This window comes from Carassius auratus, chromosome 17, assembly GCF_003368295.1.
Source record: "Carassius auratus strain Wakin chromosome 17, ASM336829v1, whole genome shotgun sequence".
NCBI classification, from domain to species: domain Eukaryota; kingdom Metazoa; phylum Chordata; class Actinopteri; order Cypriniformes; family Cyprinidae; genus Carassius; species Carassius auratus.
In genome coordinates this window covers 795,176-814,579 of record NC_039259.1, presented here as the reverse complement: position 1 = coordinate 814,579, position 19,404 = coordinate 795,176, and the positions used below count along the sequence as shown (strand labels likewise).

General features: G+C 38.4%; 1 long non-coding RNA gene across 1 annotated transcript; it reads right to left on the bottom strand.

Annotated features, from left to right (window-relative positions):
- Nucleotides 1-14,695: 14,695 nt before the first annotated feature.
- Nucleotides 14,696-18,633, bottom strand: LOC113117877 (uncharacterized). The gene is made up of 3 exons (XR_003294216.1): nucleotides 17,366-18,633; nucleotides 14,944-15,075; nucleotides 14,696-14,783 (listed from the first exon to the last, which is right to left on the bottom strand). It is a non-coding gene; the product is annotated as an uncharacterized LOC113117877 (long non-coding RNA).
- Between the last annotated feature and the right edge of the window lie 771 nt (nucleotides 18,634-19,404).

Here is a 19,404-nt window from a genome sequence, read left to right as displayed (position 1 = left end):
CATTTGTAAAACTGCATTTTTCCATCTCAAAAATATATCTAAATTAATGCCTATGCTCTCAATGTCAAATGCAGAAATGTTTATCCATGCATTTATGACCTCAAGGTTAGATTATTATAATGCTTTATTGGGTGGTTGTTCTGCACACTTAGTAAACAAACTACAGCTAGTCCAAAATGCAGCAGCAAGAACCAGGAAGTGAGACCATATTTGCCCAGTCGTGTCAACACTGCACTGACTCCCTATCAAACATCGGATAGATTTTAAAATACTGCTTATTACTTATAAATCCCTGAATGGTTTAGCACCTCAGTATTTGAATGAGCTCTTGTTACAGTATAGTCCTCCATGTCTTCTGCATTCCCGAAACTCTGGAAATTTGATAATATCTAGAATATCAAAATCAACTGGGGACGGCAGGTCCTTTTCCTATTTAGCACCTAAACTCTGGAATAACCTGCCTAACAATCCTCTGAGTCTGTGGCCAAATCCTTCTCCAGATCCATGGAGGACGTGGAGCACTGACCTGCACGCCACACACACTGGGAACACTGGGAAGTCTGGGAACACAAAGACTCATCTACACATTCCCAGACTGATTCAGTGACATCTGAGGAGGAGGAACTCAAGGAGCTGCCTGAGGAAACTTTCAGCATTTCAAATATAAAACACTTTAACTTAAAATAATAATAACAAACACCTCGCCAACATGTTTCAGCTAGTGTTCAATTCAACATTTTCATTTTGTCGATCTTGATGTACTAAATCCAAAAACTGAATTAAAATCGATTAAAACTATATTGACTTACAAAAACAATAAAAATAATAATAAAACTGACAAAAGCATGCAACAATATTACTAAAACTTTAATTTAAAATGACAGAAGTAAATATAAAAATAAAAAAAAATACTTAAAATACTAAAAATTACAATAGAATCTCAATTATACTAAAATAATACTGGTTCTTACACATGGATAAAATAAAAACAACAAATAATTTGGAGTTCAGAACTTTTTCTGTGAATAAACATTGACAGAAATTTAACCTACAAACATTTACATGCTCATTTAAATAGATAATCAGCTGCTGGCAAGACAGACTTTGATAACACTTGGCTGTTTATGCAGTAGAAATAAGCTAAAGGACAAGACAAAACAGAGAGAAAGGGCAGTGATGAATTCTTTCACCAAAAAAATAGAGAAACTTTAACACCCATAATGCACATGTTTGATCCGACTGGTATACAAATAAAGTGGAAGTTCAATCTGTAATTTTGAAACAAGCCATGGAGCTGTCTAAAGCCCACTGAATGACACAAAATTGTGTGTTCTGTAATATCTGCTGGACTTTTTCTGTTAAATTAACATGCAGGAAACAGAGAAAGAGAGAGTTCACATCATTCGTTTACAAATACTTCTGACATAAGATCAGCACACTTGTGGTTTGACTGCTGTGCTACTGACCCATAATGAGGATGGTGTGCCAGCCCCTGCAGGACAGATCTGGCACGTTGTGCAGAGAACCGAAGATGGGCCGAGGAAGGGCGGGACACACCTCGGAGCCGAAGCCTTTATAAGCAGGCATCTCCAAATGCCCGTTCCCTGCATTCCCCCACGCAAAGATCTGATTATCTGAGAAAAACACAGCACACCGGCCATTACAGACATCACAGCACTGCAGCCAGACATTCATATATAATTATACTTATAACAGACACGCAAACAGGTAAGAGGGGAAAAGAAGAAATCATTGCATGGATCGGGAGCATGGCTTGACATTGAATTTCTTTTAAACTTGTATACTTTAATCCTTTAATACTTGCTTTAAATGCTCATTTGTAGTTTCTTTAAGGTGTTTAAAAAAATCAATAATATTTTTTTAACATCTTGTTGCAACATTTTACAAGAATCAAGATTGAACATATTTGATCAAAATCCCATGATATAAAAGGTTATTTAAGACAATACTGGCTGATTAGACGGCAATGCTGACCTAAAATACTAAATATTTGCCCTCTCTCTCACACCGTTCCCACATCTCAGACCTCAAATACATAAAATATTACCATTTTAGACATAGTTACTTAAGTAAAGAGAAAGAAAATACTATACAAATTAAAGAAACAACAGTTAATTTACACTTGTATGAACTTTATTTGCCCTTGTATCTACCTTTAGCTGAACTAAAACTACAACTGAATAAAAAAAAGAAAAAATAATAACACATTTTGGATTTACATTTAGTCATTTAGCTTATTTATCCAAAGCGGAAATCAACTTAAAAGATCAATTATGTACAGTACAAGTGCTGTAACAAGTATCAGTTAGCTTAACGCAGTACACATAGCAAGGATTTTTTTTTTTTTTTCATATTTTCATATTTTTCCTTTTGTTAACTGTATGATGAATAAAAAGAAAAGGAATAAATAGAATAGAAAAATAATAGAAAAGCTAGTGTTAGATTTTTAAGTAAACAAACAGCTAGTAAATGATTCTTGAAGATGGCTAAGGACTGTGGATTGAGTTGGGCAGGTCACTGGAGGAAACATTTAATTTAAAAGTCTGTAAAAGTGGTCTTGTGCTTCTTCGGGATGGCATAATCAAGCGTAGTTCACTTGCAGAAGACAAGCTTCTAAAGGGTACATAAGTCTGAAGTAATGAATTTAGGTAAATGGGTGCAGAGCCAGTGGTGGTTTTGTTGGTAAACATCAATGCCTTGAATTTTTATGCGAGCGCCTATTGGTAACCAGTGCAAATTGATAAACAGATTATTTTCGGCTCTTTAAAAATTAATATTGCTGTCGCATTCTGAATTAATTGTAGAGGTTTGATGGAATTGGCTGGAAGACCTGCCAAGAGAGCATTGCAATGGTCCAGTCTGGACAGAACAAGAGCTTGAACAAGGAGTTGTGCAGCATGTTCCCAAAGAAAGGGCTTGCTCTTCTTGATGACAGGACTGGACAGTTTTAACAATGTGTTCTGAGAAAGTCAGCTGATCATTAATCATAAGTCCAAGGTTTCTGGCTGTTTTTGAAGGAGATATGGATGATGTGCCTAACTGGATGGTGAAGTTTGCTGGAGCCACAAGCAGTTCTGTCTTGGCAAGTTTGAGTTGAAGGTGATGATCCTTCATCCAGCAAGAAATGTCTGTTAGACAAGCTGAGATGCGATCAGCTACCGTCGGATCATCAGGATGGAATGAGAGGTAGAGATGAGTGTCATCAGCATAGAAGTGGTATGAAAAGTCATGTTTCCGAATGACAGAACCTAATGATGCTATATAGATAGAGAAGAGAAGTGGTCCAAGAACTGAGCCCTGAAGCGCCCCAGTCGTTAGATGTTGCGAATTGGACACCTCACCTCTCCAAGATACTTTGAAGGACCTATCTAAAAGGGTAAGACTCAAACTATTGGAGTGTGGTTCCTGAGATGCTCTTTGTCAGTAGGGTTGACAAGAGGATCTGGTGGTTAACTGTTACAAAAGTAGCAGACAGATCAAGCAAGTGTATTAAAGGTAAGTATTAAAGATTTGTAATTCGCTCTTGCCAGTCTTAGGGCTTCAACAACTGAGAGCAAGGCCGTCTCAGTTGAATGTCCACTTCTGTAACCAGACTGGTTTCTGTCAAGGAGGTTCTGTATGAGAAAGGCAGAAACTTGGTTGAACACAGCTCATTCAAGTGTTTTTACAATGAAAGGGATAAGGGAAACTGGTCTGTAGTTCTCTAAAGCCCCTTTCACGCCACGATTCCGAAAAATACACGCTTAATGTATCCCGCAATTATTCCCAGTTTGCTAGATATTTCCCCTTTCACACTACCAGTGATCACCCGGAATCTTAGCGTGCGTTCACACACAACCCATAAAGGTCCAGTAATGACACGTGACATCAGGATGTGGCGTATAATGTAAGAGTCGAAAATGCTAGGCATGTTAAAGGTCCCGTTTTTCGTGCTTTTTTGAAGCTTAGATTGTGTTTACAGTGTGCAATATAACATGTGTTCATCTTTCACATGTAAAAAAACACAGTATTTTTCACACAATTCACCTACTGTATCTGTATACCGCTGTTTTCACTGTAATAAAAAACGGGCTGATGTCTTCTTTGTTCTATGAAGTCCCTCCTTCAGAAGTACGTAACGAGTTCTGATTGTGTTAACAGTTCCTGTGTTGTGATTGGACACCAGCTGAGCGCACGCTGCCCTCCTGGAAACACGATTGGGCTAGTAGGATTTGTTTTGAAAAGCTGGCAATACTGATCTGAACACACGTGCTGGAGATGTACTTAATCACAGGAGCATTTTTACCGACGAGATGCGCATGAAAATCGCATTCGATTTTTTTGCACAGCCCTAACATCTAGTTAACAAAGCTAAACAGCGTTGCCCTTTGTGTAATAAGTTACAGAAACTGTTAAATGCACCAACTTAAATAATTAAATACACTTACCGGTTGTGGTCCATAAACAACGCCTTCTCCAGACAAAGAGGGAACTGCTCCATCTTTCAAGAATAATCTTTGTGCGAATCCGGCATTAAACTGATTGAGATTGACGAAGCTGTCCTCAGCAAAATGGGCTTCACATAGTTTTACATGTGGATTATAATTTTCGGGAACCGACTTAAACATAAATTGTAACCATTGACCTCTAAGTACAGCATCTCTGGGAATGCCAAACAAAGATTATTGGACTCCGAGATGAAAATAACAGCCTTTCGACGACACGGCGACAAACATAAACACAGCTCTTCCTCTTCTCCGTCGGAGTGCAACAAGACCACGCCCCCTTCTTTGTGAATTCATGTGGGCGGAGGCTAGTCAAAAAACAGTTTTAGTGATGGCATTACTGCAGGAACTAGAGGGATGTAGTCCAAACGGGTCGTTCGTTGCAGGCGAATTCTGTTAAATAAAATATCTCGCTTGGCATTGAAAATTGAGCTTCAGAATTTTACAGATATTATTTATACTCTAACAACAACATTAAACACTAACTTAAGTTTAAAACATGGTATCAGGAAGAACGGGACCTTTAAAGTTCCATTAAACTGGCAAACAATCTCAGCTTCAGCCCGGATAGTGAGGAACTACCTGATCTCTGCTTCATTACAGTTTGCACATATTTATTTAGTTGTGAACGCGGATCTGTCTTCAAAACACCTGGTAAAAGGGTCGCACGATAACGTGATGACGCCATTACAACGACACGGCATTTGTTCTGGCTTTTGTTCACACAGAGCTCGTTCTGGGACTGAACCCGGCAATGTTACTAGGTCCCCAACCCGAGATCTATCACGGAATCAATCAATTTTCCAGAGAAAACAGCAGTGTGAAAGGGGCTTAAAAGAGATGGGTTAAGGGTGGGTTTCTTAAGTAGTGGAGTTATAAGAGCCTGTCTAAATGCTGAGGGAAAAACACCAGTGTGAAGGGATGTGTTAATGATGTGAGTCAGTGCAGGGATAACTGCAGGAGAAATGGCTTGAAGGAGATGAGATAGAAGTGGGCAAGTGGGCAAGAGAGCATAGGCAAGTAGTTGGAGAAGTGGGCAAGTAGAAGGATGAGTTTGGAGACTTCTGCCTCAGAGAGTGAAGAGAAGGATGTGAATGAGTGTAAGTTTTAATTTTTGTAATGAAGAACGTTGCAAAGTCGTCAGCTGTTAGAGTTGATGAAGGAGGGAGAGGACAAAGGAAGGAGGAAAAAGTTTTAAAAAAGCATGCGAGAGTTAAACAAATTGTTAATTTTGTTATGATAGCATGTCCTTTTAGCAGTGGAGACATTAGTAGAGAAGGAAGAGAGTGACTGACTGATTCACATTATGGTCAGTAGGATTTTTAGATTTGCGCCACACCCTTTCAGCAGCTCTAAGCTCAGAACGGTGTTCGCGTAGAACATCAGATAACCAAGGGACAGAAGGGGTTGTATGGGCTGGCCTAGAAGACAAGGGGCATACAGTGTCTAAACAAGATGTAAGAGTGTAAAAGAAAAGATGCTAACAGTTTAGGGGAAGGAAGTGAAGATGAAACCATTGCAGATAGTCAAGAGGGTGAGAGTGAGCGTAGGTTAAGTAGAAAGATGACGTGGAGGGATAGGTGATGTGTCAGGGACCATGTTGAGATTAAGAGTGAGGAAGAAGTGATTATAAGGTGTGCATTGGAGTAACCAGTACTTGATCAGTGGAGCAGTGTCGAGTATGAATAAGGTCCAGCTGGTTGCCTGATTTGTGAGTAGCAGTAGTTGACACACTGTTGAGATCAAGAGATTTATCTAGGTGGATTGAGGTTGAGAGCAGCACATCTAATTCATCCAAGAAGTTACCTAGTGGTCCTGGGGGTCGAAAGACAACTACAAAATATAGTAGATTTTAAAAGGGTGAGTAATAGTGACTCAAATGAGTTGTTAATACCCAGAGAAAGTAAAATAATGTATTTCCAATCATTAGAGATGAGCAGACCAGTACTTCCACCTCTTCCAGTCAGACAGGGGAAGTGGGAAAATATTGGAGAGTGCTGCAGGTGTAGCAGTGTCCTCTGGTTTGATCCAGGGCCATGAGGTTTAATCTTGAATGGTTAGAATTGGATGAATCTGCTTTGTTTAATTCAGACTGAAAATTCCAGAGACCAACAGAAAAACAAAGTAGTGTGTTAGCAGACATAGGCAAAGTGCACAGGTTCTTAGGATTGTGCTGCCTACAGATTGTGATATACATCATACAATTTTTTATATCGACTATGCATTCCATTAGTTTTTCAAATTGGTGTGTTTCACCGGGCTGCGAGGAAATATAGAGTATCATCAGCATAACAGTGAAAGCTAACACCATGTTTCCTGATGATATCTCCCAAGGGTAACATATAAAGCGTGAAGAGTAGCGGCCCTAGTACTGAGCCTTGAGGTACTCCATACTGCACTTGTGATCGATATGATACATCTTCATTCACTGCTACGAACTGATGGCGGTCATATAAGTACGATTTAAACCATGCTAATGCACTTCCACTGATGCCAACAAAGTGTTCAAGTCTATGCAAAAGAATGTTGTGGTCAATTGTGTCAAACACAGCACTAAGATCCAATAAAACTAATAGAGAGATACACCCACGATCAGATGATAAGACCAGATCATTTGTAACTCTAAGGAGAGCAGTCTCAGTACTATAATACGGTCTAAATCCTGACTGGAAATCCTCACATATACCATTTTTCTCTAAGAAGGAATATAATTGTGAGGATACCACCTTTTCTAGTATCTTGGACAGAAAAGGGAGATTCGAGATTGGTCTATAATTAACAAGTTCTCTGGGGTCAAGTTGTGTTTTTTTTATGAGAGGCTTAATAACAGCCAGTTTGAAGGTTTTGGGGACATATCCTAATGACAATGAGGAATTAATAATAGTCAGAAGAGGACCTATGACTTCTGGAAGCACCTCTTTTAGGAGCTTAGATGGTATAGGGTCTAACATACATGTTGTTGGTTTAGATGATTTAACAAGTTTATAAAATTCTTCCTCTCCTGTAGTAGAGAATGAGTGGAACTTTTCCTCAGGGGGTCTATAGTGCACTGTCTGATGTGATACTGTAGCTGACGGCTGAATGGTTGCAATTTTATCTCTAATAGTATCGATTTTAGAAGTAAAGTAGTTCATAAAGTCATTACTGTTGTGGTGTTGGGAAATGTCAACACTTGTTGAGGCTTTATTTTTCGTTAATTTAGCCACTGTATTGAATAAATACCTGGGGTTATGTTTGTTTTCTTCTAAAAGAGAAGAAAAGTAATCAGATCTAGCGGTTTTTAATGCTTTTCTATAGGATATGCTACTTTCCCGCCAAGCAATACGAAATACCTCTTGTTTTGTTTTCCTCCAGCTGCGCTCCATTTTTCGGGCTGCTCTCTTTAGGGTGCGAGTATGCTCATTATACCATGGTGTCAAACTGTTTTCCTTAACCTTCCTTAAGCGTAAAGGAGCAACTGTATTTAACATGCTAGAAAAGAGAGAGTCCATAGTTTCTGTTACATCATCAAGTTGTTCTGAGGTTTTGGATATGCTAAGGAATTTGGATACATCAGGAAGATAACTTAAAAAGCAGTCTTTTGTGGTAGAAGTGATGGTTCTTCCATACTTGTAACAAGAAGTAGAATTTACAATTTTGGCTATATGAAGTTTACACAGAACTAAATAATGATCTGAGATATCATCACTTGGCTGAATAATTTCAACACTATCAACATCAATTCCATGTGACAGTATTAAATCTAGAGTATGATTTTGACAATGAGTAGGTCCTGAAACATGTTGTCTAACACCAATAGAGTTCAGAATGTCTATAAATGCTGATCCCAATGCATCTTTTTCATTATCGACATGGATATTAAAATCACCAACTATTAAAACTTTATCTGCAGCCAGAACTAACTCGGATGTAAAATCACCAAACTCTTTAATAAAGTCTGTATGGTGCCCTGGTGGCCTGTATACAGTAGCCAGTACAAACATAACAGGGGATTTATCATTAACATTGGTTTCTCTGGATAATGTTATATGAAGCACCATTACTTCAAACGAGTTATACTTGAAGCCTGCCCTCTGAGAAATCCTGAAAACGTTGTTATAAATTGAAGCAACTCCTCCCCCTTTGCCTTTTAAACGCGGCTCATGTTTATAACAGTAATCTTGGTGGGTGGACTCATTTAAAATAATGTAATCATCAGGTTTTAGCCAAGTTTCTGTCAAACAGAGCACATCTATATTATAATCAGTTATCATATTATTTACAAAAAGTGTTTTCGTAGAAATGGATCTGATATTCAATAAGCCAATCTTTATCATTTGTTTATGCATATTGCATTTGTTTTTTATTTGTTGAACCTCAATTAAATTGTTAACCTTAACTTGGTTTGGACGTTTTTTGTATTTTCTAGTTCGGGCACAGACACAGTCTCTATAGTGTGATATCTAGGTGAAAGAGTCTCTATGTGCTGAGAATTAACTGACCTCTGTGACGGGAGGCAGCTAGCAGACGGTCGGTTTAGCCAGTCTGTCTGCTTCCTTACCTGGGCCCCAGTTAGTCAAGTATAAACACTAAGACTATGTGCCATATTTCTAGACAGAAGAGTGGCGCCACCCCAGGAGGGATGAAGACCATCTCTTTTAAACAGGTCAGGTCTGCCCCAAAAGCTCGTCCAATTGTCTATGAAACCTATGTTATTCTGTGGGCACCACTTAGACATCCAGCCATTGAGTGATGACAATCTGCTATGCATCTCGTCACCACGGTAAGCAGGGAGAGGACCAGAGCATATTACAGTGTCTGACATCGTGCTCGCAAGTTCACACACCTCTTTAAAGTTATTTTTAGTGATCTCCGACTGGCGAAGTCGAACATCATTAGCGCCGGCATGAATAACAATCTTACTGTATTTACGTTTAGCATTAGCCAGCAATTTTAAATTTGCCAAGATGTCAGGCGCTCTGGCTCCCGGTAAACATTTGACTATGGTGGCTGGTGTCTCTATATTCACGTCCCGTACAATAGAATCGCCAATAACTAGAGCACTTTCATCAGGTTTCTCAGTGGGTGAATCACTGAGTGGGGAGAACCTGTTTAATGTTTTGATCGGAACAGAAGAGCGGTGTTTTGACCCACGACTACGCTGCCTCACCGTCACCCAGTTGCCCTGCTGCAGGGGCTCTGTTGCTGGAACCGGACAATGTACAGGAATCCCTGAGCTAGACGCATCCAAAGCCGTATCTAGATCCCTAACATTCTTACTGTCCTCAATTAAAGTTTGGATGCGTGTCTCTAATTCTGAAATCTTCTCTTTCAGCCTAACTATTTCCCTGCATTTATCACATGTGAATCCCTCATCAGCGACAGAGATAGATAAACTGTACATGTGGCAAGAGTTGCAAATAACGATAGTAGGCGAAGCCATTACTCACCGTGCTTGATTAAATATTCTTACTGCGGTTGTTTGATGAACTTGTGAAAAACTGGAGCGAGAGAGAGGAGAGGAGAAAAGAAAACGCTAATGACAAGCTAACGGGTGCTAACGCTTTGCAGGTGTACTGCAGTCACGGAAGAGTGAACGATCAAAGTTAATCTGACAAGATTGATCGATAATATCAGAAATATGGTGTGAATTAAGTTATATTTTACAACTTAAAAAACAAACAAACAAACAGACAGTGATAGTAAGAAAGATTATAGAGAAAAAATATAAAATAAAAACAGCTACACGGAGCTATGATTAGCTACAGAAGGCCAACAGGAAGTAGAGAAAACACTGTCCAACCAGAAAACACTGTCCAACACTGTCTGTCACACTCTCGGGATGGAACAAAATGCAGCAGTAAATTAGCAGAATAATTTGGTAGCCTTTTTCTCCGCTCATACCAAGTCCTCAAAAATCCTTGTTTATACGACTTCCCGCACTTTGTAGATACTTGTTTGATGTTTAAATTTGGTCTTTGTGGTCATAATTCTTTAATTGCCAATTTATCCTTATTGCTACGACAAATTAATGGTATTTCTTTCAATGACATGATATAATAAATATGCACTGAGGTAACGTTTGTGATGTTGATTAAGTTCAGCTGACAAAGGCATAGCTGTCCCCTTCTCTCTGTTTTTTTTTTTTTTTTTGTGTGTTTTTTTCACATTCGCTAATGATATTAAAGTACTTTTTCATTTTTTTCTCATTGTTAAAATTCAAAATAGTTTTTAAATATTATTGGATGTCACTGTTCCCACCAGTCATTGCACAAGTTAAGGTTATGCACGATGATGAAAGTATGTTAGGACTAGCCCTCCCGGAACTCATTGGGATTGCATTGCAGTGGTTGCAGTTAAAAAAAAAAGATCTTTGAATGGAAGTCTATGGGAGCACTCAGTGCGATTCTCAGTCTGACAGAAATCGCCGAAAAAGGGGCAGTACTACACAAAACGCGACTCACCGCTGATTGGACTATTTAAAGGCAGCACAAACAGTCTAGAATAGTGAAAGCTAGTGTAATATTGTGGTTCAATGTAAAAGAAAAAAAAAAATCCCTCAATTTCCTTTGGTGGTGTGTCGCCCAATCGCCCTAATGGAGAAACCACAACTGCTAGTAGGGATCTGGAAACACATAGTAAGAGTTGGTCATGAAAATTGAAAAAGAAGTGAAGCAAGGTATAGAATTGAGGATGAATCAAAACTGATACTCGTGTCCCTTGATTGTGTCCCTGTATGGTAGAGTCCATGGTTTTTTAATTAAATTAAATTACCCTAATTCCTCAAATAAAAGCCAGGTCCTTTATTTACCTGAGCTGCAGAAGGTGCAGAAGCAGGCTTTTATTAGAGGCAGGCCTTTATTTCTAATTCCATCTGTTTGATAAGTAATTGTTTTAAATAACCCATTTTAAATTAAAAGCGATAGCGTTCCAGTGGACAGAGATCATAACATTAGCACAGAATCAATTCAGAATCAACCACCAAAAGAATCAGTTCGGTTCAGATGCGCTCTGTGTCAGTCTGCTTCACGCTGAATCACGCATGCGCAGTATCATGAGCTCCTCGGTTCTCGAATCGGACACATCTGACAGAGATGCTTCTCGGTTCAGTGTACTGGTGATCCGAAAACTGATGCAACCAGTTCTTGACTCAAGAACGAGAAACGCTCAGACAGTGCGTTATTTACTACAAACTTTACTATGTACGTTCGTTATCTGGCTCTGCTGCACAAATTCTCCCCCGGCCTTTATTTAAAACCAGCCTTTATTTGTCCATGTTGACCACGCCCCCGGCCACTATAAGAGGCCCGGCATTTATTGGACTACTGGTTTTTATTTGAGGAATTTTGGTAAATTAAATTTATGCATTTAGCAGACGCTTTTATCCAAAGCGACTTATAGTACATTCAGGCTATCAATTTTTACCTATCATGTGTTTCCGGGGAATCAAACCCACAACCTTGTGCTTGATACTAGGGCTTTATGAAAAATATCAGTTGATAATTAATACGATAATACATAATACTAAAATAGCCTTGAAATCAAGGTTTTAAACAATGAAAATAACAGCACACACACACACACACACACACACAGACAGATCCCATTGTTTCAGATACATATTTAATCAATATTTAGGTAAAAGTATCAGATTGGACTAGACATTAGCAGATAATATTAAAGAGAAAAAAAGCTTTTTTTGGAACATCCATATCGTAAATCAACATATGTGGTTATCCATTAACACATAAACATGGTAAGAATTAGGATCATATGTAAAATACGTACCTGACTCTGACTCATGTTCGCTGTCCAAGAGCACATTTTCTGTAAAGGGTTGGGCTTTCACTGTTAGTGAAAGCCCAATGTAATTCATTAGATCCAGACACGCTCCCAATTACGCCAAAAAAAAACATGTATGAGACATGAAGTATTCATGTTGAAATCTGTGAAGAAAAATTTTATAAGTAGGGCTTTCAAAGTTAACGTGATAACAAATTAACTCAAATTTCTTTTAAAGGCAAAATTTTTTTGTATACATGTACGTTTATTTTTCTCCACCTGGTTGGGTGGTGAGTTTGTGTTGCTGTCAAGCAAAAGTATTTCTTATACGATTACTCGACAAATCAATGTAATAATCTATAGAATACTCGATTACTATAATTATTTTAGCTGCAGCCCCAGATATGATTAATGCAGGTGCGTTCAGTAATTATGACCGTCGAAGAGGTGCAGCAGTACCGCTGTGTATGGCAAGCAGAAACAAAAATCCCTTTAAGGTACATTCAGAACAGATAAAAAAATGCACTATTAATCTGCAAGTAATCGTGAGTGAACTATGGACAATAAATATTTTAAGTAATTGACAGGCCTAATAATAAGTATCTTCGGGATCAATGTTAATGTCATCCAGTGTCTTGCCCTTGAATTCTGCCAGGCGTCCCTGATCCAGAGCCATGAGGACTTTGCTAATTTTTGCAAGTTGGAGGGTGCCTTCAGGAAGTCTATAGAACTGCCGGTGCACTCTAACGTCATGGTCAAGAAAATCCGCTAACTGATCTAGCTCTGTATTACTGAGGTTGAGAACTTGAGACAGTGTTCCTGTTTGTTTTGCGTAGTTTTGTAGAAGTGAGACTTGTCTGGACATCTTTTGTGAATGGAAGCAACAGAGGAATATTCCACTTAGACTCCTGAAGTGTTCTCAGTGATGCGGCTGATATCAGTTCATTCCATCTGGTTTCATACACTCTGCAGAATTTACGAGCATCTTTTGCAGCACTGTAGTCGTTCTGTAGATTTGCATGGCTTTCAAGAAGCATTGAAATCTTTGTCAAGATCAGTCCAATTTTGAGAGCTAGGTTTGGGCACCTGTATGCATGGGTTTTATTGTCATAGCCTGCGAGGTGTTTTACTGATTCCATAACTTGCATAAAATTGGCAGGTTTGATGTGATCTTTAATGATCTTCAAGGAAGTGGTTTTTCTTGAGCATGTCAGAAGCCTTCCTAGCTCTCTCAGTTTCTGATGGATGTATTCATGTTTGCCAACAACCTATCCAAGCCTGTTATACAAATGCTCACCATACTCCATGATACAGACATCCGATTTCAGTACAGAACAAACTTAATCTTGAACCATGTTGTTTAGCAGCTTCCAAAATTCCACCTTGACACCAGGTGGTGGAGGTACAGCAAATGCACAGAGGGCCTGGACACGAGTTTTGCCAGGTTTTTGTGGAACACTAGGTTTGAACTTGCAGGTCATCATGTGTCGCCAAAGAACATTCTTTGTGAAGAAACCATGACAATGTATACAATGCAGGAAATTCTGTGCTTGACAATCCTTCCTTGGTTGCTTGCGAGGAACAAGATTTCCAACACCAGTATTTAATACATCCACATTGTGTGCAAAGTTGCCCCTGTTTCTCAAATATTCCATATGCATTCGTCTTTCTTTGGAGCCTTTTGGAAAGGACAGAGCCTGTGCAACCTCTGGTTTATCTTTATGAGCATGCTCCAAATGCCTAACCATTTTTACGAATCCCTCCCTACAGTACAAACAGTATTGCTTTTTGTTGTACATTCTTGACCCATTCTCCTTTTTACAGACAGCAGATATGGAAAGTGAACCATCAGCTACATCTTCTGTATGGAGGGAAGAGGCACTGTCAGGAAGATCTTTCTCCAGATCAGGTGCTGTATTCTGTAATACAGATTCAGGGTCTCCCTCTCCACTCCATTTTGTTGAGTGACCACTACTTGCTTGTGTTGTAGGGTAGGATGCACGTCTTGAACTGCTTGAACATTGCCTTTTACGTCTCATACCAGAGTTGCCCCCTCTTCTTGAAGGTGAGCGTCCTCTGTTAAGGATTTGCTTTGACGACACATCGTCAGTTCTCGGATGTCAGCATACTTCCCTAGGATTGGAAATCTAAGCATGCTCTCTTTCTGATTGACTGGTTGAATGACTTCGCTTGTGTCTGTACCTTCAGATGAATCCTCACTACTGTGAGGAATATATTCCTCTCCACTGCTACCTGAGGTGAGGTCAAAAAGCTCATCTGAAGCAATCTCAACCTTTCTGTTCATCTTCAGAAAAGAAAAAGTGAAGTCAAAGTCAGCACACTGATTAAACATTCATTTTCTGTTACGTACAAGATGCTAAGTATGTTAAGTATGTACATCCATCTTCTACATTTTGAGTTGCTTACCTGTATGCTTTTGGTCCTCCTCAGCCTTGGAATATAATCTCCGTCCTGGTGGGTGAGGATTAGTTCAAACTCAGAAGTCGGACACCATGTCTAGAGTGTTGAAAAATATGTAATTAACATTTAAACCCAAGGACAAGGGAAAAATAGGTACTGAAAGCAGAACCAATAATGTCTGAGCTAACTGATACTATATTTTGGTACCCATTCCTGTACAAATACATGCAAATGCTCAGAAAAAAAAAAACAATACCTGGCAGCTTGAATTAAACTGGTCATGATTTGTGCTTGGACTCTGAGATTAATCAGAATCTGTGTAGTCCACCAGGGAAGGATTCATTCCAACTTTGTTCATTGAAGGTAAGGGTTCTGGATCATGTTGGCACTATGGAACATCAAAGAAAGTCATAAGATATAAATGACCACACACATACATAAATGTATACCTATGTACATCAAATGGTATTTCAAAAACACTGGAAACCCACACTTAATCTTAATATTTTTTCAATAAAACAGACATGTGGCATAAAAATGGTTTAAATATATAGCAAGGACAATACTGCACTTTTAGAAGTGGAAATGACTAGGGCTGAACTTGAATATTTCATTGTAAGTAAATAAAGTAATTAGTGATATGAGGAAGGCAAAAACTGCATATTTTGAGCAATTGGTTACAGAATCAGGAGGAAATAGCTAATCTCTTTGGAAGTGTATAAATAAACTTTCTAAAAAAGAGGGTACACAAAGAAAACCTTTAGTGGAGCTGAACATAAATGGTAGATTAAGTACTGATAGCACTGAATTTGCCAATTAATTTAATAGATATTTTACTCAGTCTGTGGAAGAGCTTGCTATGTGTTTTAAAACTATACAACTACCTCAAAATGTAATAAATGGCACACCCTCATCCTTTCATATTTCTGAGGTTGATGAACATAAGATACTTCAAATTATTAATCAACTGAAAAACTCAAGGGCTAAAGATATATTTGGAATGGATACTGCATTTGTAAAAACATATAGTGCTTGTTTGATAAAGCCCTTGGTAAATCTGATAAATTTATCAATTAGAGAAAAGAAATTCCCTTCAAATTGGAAAACTAGTATTGTAACTCCAATTTTCAAAGCAGGATCAGCTGATGAGGTTCAGAATTATAGACCAATTTCTATTCTTCCTGCAATTTCAAAAATTCTGGAAAAATTGGTAGCTGAACAACTTATCAATTATTTAGAAAAAAACATGATTTACTTTATTCTAAACAGTTTAGTTTTAGGCCTAAGTATTCAACAGAAATGGCAAACTGCTATCTCACAGAATTTATTAAGGAATCCTTAGATAAAGGTAATAGTAGATGCAGTGTTTTTAGATCTCAAAAAGGCATTTGATACTGTGAATCATGAAATTCTCCTACACAAATTAAATTTATTTAACTTCACTCAGCAGGCAATGAATTGGTTTAGATCATATTTAAAATCCCGAGATGAGTGTGTTAAAATGAATAATTCAAGATCAGCTTTACGAAATAATAATATGGGTCTCCCTCAAGGGTCAATTTTGGGCCCATTGTTGTTTTCCTTATATGTTAATGATTTTCCAAACTGTTGTAAGCAAACAAAATGTCAGTTATATGCAGATGATACAGTCATTTATGTATCTGCAAAGACTCCAAGTTTAGTCGCAGAAATATTAACAAATGAAATGTTTGGTGTGTCACAGTGGTTACAGAACAGTTGTTTGACCCTGAATTGTACAAAAACTGTCTCAATGTGTTTTTCAATCAGAAAGAAGGAAATGAGTGGTTTTATAATTAAGATCAATCAAAAGGAAATTGAAACAGTTAATAATTTTACATATTTAGGTGTTATTTTAGACTCTCATTTTAAATTTCATATGCATGTTAAGAAGCTATCTAGAAGAATCATAACAAATCTGAATTGTTTTTACATGATTAGACCATATATATCCTTGAAAGCAGCCAAGTTATACATGCATGCAATTATTTTTTCACACTTATCTGTCTGGAGTCAGGTTTCTCAACTGACTATTAAACCTGTTAGATCCCTATAAAAACGAACACTAAAAGTTTTGGATAAGAAACCAACCAGATGGCATCACTGTAGCATTTACAAAAATATAGTTTGCTTAGTTTTGAAAATTTTATAAATTAATGTGTTATTAAAATGTTTTTCAAATGTTTAAACAATCTTGCGCCAAAAGTTATATGCAAATTAATATCAAAACAGAGTAGTAGGGGGATCACTACAAGAGGTGTGGTGCAACTACACAGAACTGTATAGCACCACAGAGAAAAACTAAATTTGCACAATCTACATTTACAGTTCAAGGTACATTGTTATGGAACAGCTTGTCAGCTGAATTGAAAATGCAAACACAGTTGAATATTTTTCAAACAAAACTGAAAAAGTGGTTCAAACAAAAGCAGATATGTGAACATTGATAGTTGTACGTAGACTTAGTTGTTTATTATATTTTATTTCATTTGTTGTTGTTGTTGTTTTGTTTTTGTTTTTTTTAGCCTAACGTGGGACTGGGACTGCAAATTAGCCTTTGGCTAGAAGCCTATATGTAGAGCATCGTCTGCATGAAACTGTAGTAATGTTATACTGCATTGTCCCTGTTAAATAAACTGATAAATAAAAATAATAAGTACCTTCAGGATCAATGTTAATGTCATCCAGTGTCTTGCCCTTGAATTCTGCCAGGCGTCCCTGATCCAGAGCCATGAGGACTTTGCTAATTTTTGCAAGTTGGAGGGTGCCTTCAGGAAGTCTATAGAACTGCCGGTGCACTCTAACGTCATGGTCAAGAAAATCCGCTAACTGATCTAGCTCTGTATTACTGAGGTTGAGAACTTGAGACAGTGTTCCTGTTTGTTTTGCGTAGTTTTGTAGAAGTGAGACTTTCAGGACTTTTTGCACCACAGACCTTGGCAAAGTGTTGAAGGCAATCAGACCCATGGAAACAGTTAAAAGACGATGGTCTTGCAAATAGGTATACGTTCTCCCGAGGAACCTCACATTCCTGCCGTGTGCTGACAAGCAGATCCAGTCCTTGCTTCATCACTGGGGTCAAAAGCACAGGAACTTTTCTTCCCCTTTTTTCTCTTATCTCAATCCTGCTGAAATGCTGACAGAGTTTCTTCTCTAGATCTGAGAGGGCTTCATTCACATCTTCACGTGGGTCTGATGCATTTTGACATACATATGCAGAAAGGGTCATTTTTGACACCTCCCCAGCTCTTCGTCGATTAAACAAAATGACTTGTGCCAAAATGACCTTTGTCAGTTTTGCCCACGTCTGGGGGGATACCTCTGTAGACAATTTACTGTGAAGATCTTGTTGTTGCAGTGTCTGGACATCTTTTGTGAATGGAAGCAACAGAGGAATATTCCACTTAGACTCCTGAAGTGTTCTCAGTGATGCGGCTGATATCAGTTCATTCCATCTGGTTTCATACACTCTGCAGAATTTACGAGCATCTTTTGCAGCACTGTAGTCGTTCTGTAGATTTGCATGGCTTTCAAGAAGCATTGAAATCTTTGTCAAGATCAGTCCAATTTTGAGAGCTAGGTTTGGGCACCTGTATGCATGGGTTTTACTGTCATAGCCTGCTAGGTGTTTTACTGATTCCACAACTTTGTTTGATGTGATCTTTAATGGTCTTCAAGGAAGTGGTTTTTCTTGAGCATATCAGAAGCCTTCCTAGCTCTCTCAGTTTCTGATGGATGTATTCTATTCTGATAGCTAAACTATTCCCGGATTCTGCTCTGGATCAACTGGATCAGACTCTCTCACTCTGAACTCTCATCTACGGTTTCCCCTGCTCTGAACAGCAGCCACCAACCCGGTTCAGCATGCATCTATTTCACCCGCACAATATTAGATCCTTTTAACCCTGCAATAAATATTCCTCTTTTGTAACTAATCCCATTCTTAGTCTTGCACTTGGGTCTGCTAGCCTTGCCATAACAAAGTTTTGGTAATAATCACTTAGTTTGCCTTGCTATGAGAATAAATAAAACGAGTAAAATTTCACACTCACAAACACACACACACACAGAATTACGCACCCATGCCTGCCGTAATCTCTCTCTCATCCAATTCTCCTTCACTCATGTCACTGGCAGAACTTCCTGGGCATTTATCATTCTTCTGCTGTTATATCTATTACATACGTAGCTGTAGCTGGCAAAATGACAGCCTGCTTTTAACAGACGTTTAAACAGGACCAGTGACAAAAGCACAGATGTTGTTCAAAAAAGACAAAAATATAACCGCAGGACAGCTACCTGTGAAAAGTAGGTGCATGATGGGATTTCATGTCGTTTGTCCAGTGCATTCAGAAGCTTCCTGAAGCCTTCTCTTTCTACTGTGTAAATGGGCATATCTTTGGCCAAATGGAATGTAATAGCATAAGTGATTTCATTATGTCCCTTTGAGCTTGCGTCTACAACTAGGAAAATAACTTGCTAGTGATGTTTATTTGGCTACCTCTGGGATATTAATAGCGACAGCTTTGAAGAGTTTTTGTTTGAATGGTATTACTAAAGCATGTGGTGGCAATGTTTACATGTGTCCTGTATCTGAGGCTAAATCCAAGTTACTTTTGATGGGTTCAAGTTGGCTGTGATTTCTGTCCAATCAACTTTGCTTTGAAAAGCTGCACAAAAGTAAGATGGGTTACTCGAT